A 6,240-nucleotide genomic window follows, 5' to 3' on the forward strand; every position below is an offset into this window, starting at 1 on the left:
AGTAAGCGCTCAACTCGTCTGTTTTCATTAATGGTGCTGTCTGACCGTTCAAAAGTGCTAGCAGTATGCCCTACTAATACGATAGGTGTTGTCCAAACATTTACAACGATAAAGATGTTGCTGAGTGGAAAGTTTATTAAAAACAACAAACCGATTCTCGTTTTATTCTCAAGGCCAGCTGAGACAGAGTCGACAATCCTGAAGCAGAAAGCAGACACCCACAAAGCCAGAATTTTTTTTTATAGGCTATGTGAGGTCAAAGTCACGCCACGGGTCGATGTAACGTTGTTTTGCTGTAGCTTGACGGGCCTTGGTGCTGTAGTAGTTATACCATCAGACATAAGGGTGGTAGGTACTGGCCACTGGGTTCGCCTCCCGGTACCAGTTGCCACTCACCCAGAGAGAGTTTAACAACTCAGTGGGTAGGTGTAAGCTCACAACACCGACTTCTCCCTCACTAACGACTAACAACTAACCCCGACATCTATACATCGTGAAAAATGCATAGACAACTCTGAAGTGTTGAGTTTACCTGCAGACATCTCGATGAATTTTACTCGTTGTATGTACGAAATTGCATTTCACGACATCAAATTTTCGAACGCCTAAATGACACAAAAAAAAAAAATCAACCAATCAAAAATGTTTTGACATCTCCGGCGAGATTCGAACCCGCGACTAGAAGTCCAGCGCGCTATCCACTGCGCTACGGGTTATAGCTAAAACGGAACCGTGCCAAAACGGCACCAAGCGAAAACGGAACCAAATTGGACAAAACGGAACCTGCGTTGGCTAAAATGGCATAGAAATGTATGGCTAAAACGGCACCTACGATGGCTAAAACGGCACCATAATGTACAATACATTTGGTGTCAAAGTGTCACATCACTATTAAACAAAATGTTTTAATCTTGTCAACTTTGTTGTTAGTGTATTATCGGCTATTGGACGTCAAACATATGGCCATTCTGACACAGTTTTTAGAGAAAACCCGCTGTTGCCACATATGCAACTCTTTTATGATAGGCAGCAAGAGATCTTTCATTTGCGATTCCCACAGGGAGGATAGCACAAACCATGGCCTTTGTTGAACCAGTTATGGATCACTGGTCGGAGCAAGTGAGTTAAACCTACCCATGTCTCGACTGAGCACTCATTCAGATTTGGAGTCTTTACCTGAATTAAAAATCACATGTCTCGACTGGAATCCGAACCCAGTACCTACCAGTCTGGAGACCGATGACTTAACCACAGCGCTACCGAGGTCGGTATATTAGACGTCAAAGTATGTACAAAGAGTGAAGTGTACCAATGTCAAAAAAAATCTAAAGAAATTCAGACATAGAGGAGGCAGGGGAGGGGGAATGGGGAAGTAATGCACTTGGCGCTCTTAATTTACGTATTTACATCACGTTATAATCTATTAATACGTAATATTAGTAGTAACATTACATAAACAGTGTGGCCAGTCTACGTCATCAAAATGGAAATACTTCCGAATTCACCCAACCCCCCCCCCCCCCCCGACCCCTATTCATCGCTCTGAACCCTAACCCTAATCCTGAAATTAAAAATAAGATAAGTTATATATGTTTATATATGGTGCCGTTTTAGCCATGATATGTTCCGTTTTCGCCAACAAAAATGGTTCCGTTTTCGCCAAAGAAAATGGTTCCGTTTTGGCACGGTTCCGTTTTAGCCTGTACCCTGCGCTACGGTGACCTGAATTCCTTTTGTTTTCTGGGGGATTATAAGAGTTACGTTAGAATCGTTGAGACACAGTATTAAGCTGTCCCCCAGACGTTTGACTGGTACCGGTATTACGAACCAAAGTTACAAGAGATACGTTAGACTCTACAGACAGCTAGTTTCATTAAATTGAGACAAAGTATTCTAAAACTCTAAACGTTTTACTATGAAGATAATATTTATGAAAAAAAATGAAAATTTAATTTTTGCTTGAAATTTGTACCCTGTTGACCTTTAATGACCCATGATGACCCCCTCCACCACCCCCCCCCCCCCCCCCCCCCCACCCCCCGCACACACTTTTTAAAGTTGACCTCCAATGGGATATGATGCAGCACATGATCCTACATGGATTAACCATGGTGGTAGCTTTGACTCTTTCGGGTAGAACGAAATCGTTTTCTAAGCCACTTTTTGGATTCTTCCTCTAGACTATACAGACAGCTGTTTTCGTTATATTGAGATATGGCATTAGGCTGTCCTCTAAAAGTCCAAACGTTTGACTATTACTGGTAATATATACACAAGTTTCAAGAGGACACACATCCAGGATGCGAAATATCCTTACAATAACCTTAATTAAGTGCATTGCAGTTATAAATAGAAATCATTTAGCTATAGTCAGAAATTCATTTAGGCCTACCTTTCCGCCCCTTTTCAGTGCCGCTTCTGCCATCCCCTTTCCAAGGCCTTGGGCCGTCCTCGTTATGAAAAATACTTTGTTAGATATTTCCATCGTAAGCTCTCAACTCGTCTGTTTTCATTAATGGTGTTGTCTGACCGTTCAAAAGTGCTAGCAGTATGCCCTACTAATACGATAGGTGTTGTCCAAACATTTACAACGATAAAGGTGTTGCTGAGTGGAAAGTTTATTAAAAACAACAAACCGATTCTCATTTTATTCTCAAGGCCAGCTGAGACAGAAAGAAAGAAATGTTTTATTTAACGACGCACTCAACACATTTTATTTACGGTTATATAGCGTCAGACATATGGTTAAGGACCACACAGATTTTTGAAAGGAAACCCGCTGTCGCCACTACATGGGCTACTCTTCCGATTAGCAGCAAGGGATCTTTTATTTGCGCTTCCCACAGACAGGATAGCACAAACCATGGCCTTTGTTATGGATCACTGGTCGGTGCAAGTGGTTTACACCTAACCATTGAACCTTGCGGGGTACTCACTCAGGGTTTGGAGTCGGTATCTGGATTAAAAATCCCATGCCTCGACTGGGATCCGAACCCAGTATCTACCAGCCTGTAGACCAATGGCCTGCCACGACGCCACCGAGGCTGGTCAGCTGAGACAGAGTCGACAATCCTGAAGCAGAAAGCAGACACCCACAAAGCCAGAAGATTTTTTTAATAGGCTATGTGAGGTCAAAGTCACGCCACGGGTCGATGTAACGTTGTTTTGCCGTAGCTTGACGGGCCTAGTTATACCATCAGACATAAGGGTGGTAGGTACTGGGTTCGCCTCCCGGTACCAGCTCCCACTCACCCGGAGCGAGTTTATCAACTCAGTGGGTTTACTCGTTGTATGTACGAAATTGCATTTCATGACATCAAATTTTTGAACGCCTAAATAACAAAACAAATTGAACCAATCAAAACGTTTTTTGACATCCCCGGCGGGATTCGAACCCGCGACCTATGGATGGACCGCCCCCCCCCCCCCTAAATTTTGCGATAGTTATAATTTTATCATATATTAATTTTCTTCTTTTTTTACGATCCCCCTCCAAACCTCCCCCAAAGTTCCCTTGGCATTAGGTCCATACCGCGAGCTATATAATATCATGGATGGTGATTTTCACGTTGAAAACGTTTGACGTAGTCCCAATTGTTTTTAAATATTGTATTTGCTTGGTATCTATTTTCAATAATGTCGGATACTGCTGGTCCCAGGCAGGTAAAGTTTCTTGTAAAAAACACCCCAAAAACCCCCACAAAGCTATACGAATGTTATGTGTGTGTGTGTGTGTGTGTGTGTGTGTGTGTGTGTGTGTGTGTGTGTGTGTGTGTGTGTGAGGTCAAAGTCTTGATGTAACAGGTAGTATAAACCAAATAACTTCCGGCTGAGTCAAAGTTCGAGGTGCAGCGAACTTTTGATAGAGACGTTAACATCATAAATTATTCTAAATTGCTCCCATCATCTCAACTGTTCCCCTTCCCACTAGGGGGTCAGTATTCTAAGGGTGTCAAAATACCACGTTACACCGGCCTCGGTGCTGTAGTAGTTATACCATCAGACATAAGGGTGGTAGGTACTGGCCACTGGGTTCGCCTCCCGGTACAAGCTCCCACTCACCCAGAGCGAGTTTAACAACTCAGTAGGTAGGTGTAAGGTCACAACACCGATTCCCCGCTCACTAACGACTAACAATTAACCCCGACAGACAGTCCAGATAGCTGATGTGTGTGGCCAGGAAAGCGTTCCTGAATCTAATTGGATTTAAGTAGAAAATGGAATTACAAGGGGCGGGATGTAGGTCAGTGGTAAAGTGCACGTCTCAAATATAGTACAACATATGCAGGATTTCTGAAGGACCTCTGAATTAGAAGTCCAGCGCGCTATCCACTGCGCTACGGGGACGTGATATAACAATAAAAATAACCGTACTTTAAAAATATATACTATAATCCAGGCTAGTACTTTACCAGTGAGCTACACCCCGCCCCTTGTGAAGCACTGTACTCCAGGCTAGTGCTTTACCACTGAGTTACACCCCGCCCTTGTCAAGCACTATACTCCAGGCTAGTGCTTTACCACTGAGCAACACCCCGCCCTTGTGAAGCACTGTACTCCAGGCTGGTGCTTTACCACTGAGCAACACCCCGCCTCTTGTGAAGCACTGTACTCCAGGCTAGTGCTTTACCACTGAGCTACACCCCGCCCCTTGTGAAGCACTGTACTCCAGGCTAGTGCTTTACCACTGAGCTACACCCCGCCCTTTGTGAAGCACTGTACTCCAGGCTAGTGCTTTACCACTGAGCTACACCCCGCCCCTTGTGAAGCACTGTACTCCAGGCTAGTGCTTTACCACTGAGCTACACCCCGCCCCTTGTGAAGCACTGTACTCCAGGCTAGTGCTTTACCACTGAGCTACACCCCGCCCCTTGTGAAGCACTGTACTCCAGGCTAGAGCTTTACTACTAAGCTACACCCCACCCCTTGTGAAGCACTATACTCCAGGCTAGAGATTCACCACTGAGCTACACCCCGCCCCTTGTGAAGCACTATACACAAGGCTAGAGCTTCACCACTGAGCTACACCCCGCCTCTTGTGAAGCACTATACACAAGGCTAGAGCTTCACCACTGAGCTACACCCCGACCCTTGTGAAGCACTCTACTCCAGGCTACTGCTTTACCACTGAGCTACACCCGGTCCCTTGTGAAGAATTATATTCCAGGCTAGTGCTTTACCACTAAGCTACACCCCGCCCCTTGTGAAGTACTATACGTCAATCTAGTGCTTTACTACTGAGCTACACCCCGCCCCCTGTGAATCACTATACTCTTTACCACTGAGCTACACCCCGCCCCTTGTGAAGAACTATACCTCAGGCTAGTGCTTTACCACTAAGCTACACCCCGCCCCTTGTGAAGTACTATACGTCAATCTAGTGCTTTACCACTAAGCTACACCCCGCCCCTTGTGAAGTACTATAAGTCAATCTAGTGCTTTACCACTGAGCTACACCCCGCCCCTTGTGAAGCACTATACTTCAGGCCAGTGCTTTACCACTGAGCTACACCCCGCCCCTTGTGAAGACCTATATTCCAGGCTAGTGCTTTCCCACTGAGCTATACCCCGCCCCTTGTGAAGCACTATACTATATACCACTGAGCTACACCCCGCCCCTAGTGAAGCATTATACTCTTTACCACTGAGCTACACCCCGCCCCTTGTGAAGCACTACACTATTTACCACTGAGCTACATCCCGCCCATTGTAAAGCACTATACTCTTTACCACTGAGCTACACCCAGCCCCTTGTGAAGCACTATACTCTTTACCACTATACTCTTTACCGCTGAGCTACACCCCGCCCCTTGTGAAGCACTATACTCTTTACCGCTGAGGTACACCCCGCCCCTTGTGAAGCACTATACTCTTTACCACTGAGCTACACCCCGCCCCTTGTGAAGCACTATACTCTTTACCACTGAGCTACACCCCGCCCCTTGTGAAGCACTATACTCTTTACCACTGAGCTACACCCCGCCCCTTGTGAAGCACTATACTCTTTACCACTGAGCTACACCCCGCCCCTTGTGAAGCACTACACTATTTACCACTGAGCTACATCCCGCCCATTGTAAAGCACTATACTCTTTACCACTGAGCTACACCCAGCCCCTTGTGAAGCACTATACTCTTTACCACTATACTCTTTACCGCTGAGCTACACCCCGCCCCTTGTGAAGCACTATACTCTTTACCACTGAGGTACACCCCGCCCCTTGTGAAGCACTATACTCT

The sequence above is a fragment of the Gigantopelta aegis genome, chromosome 3 (assembly GCF_016097555.1).
Source record: "Gigantopelta aegis isolate Gae_Host chromosome 3, Gae_host_genome, whole genome shotgun sequence".
NCBI lineage: Eukaryota > Metazoa > Mollusca > Gastropoda > Neomphalida > Peltospiridae > Gigantopelta > Gigantopelta aegis.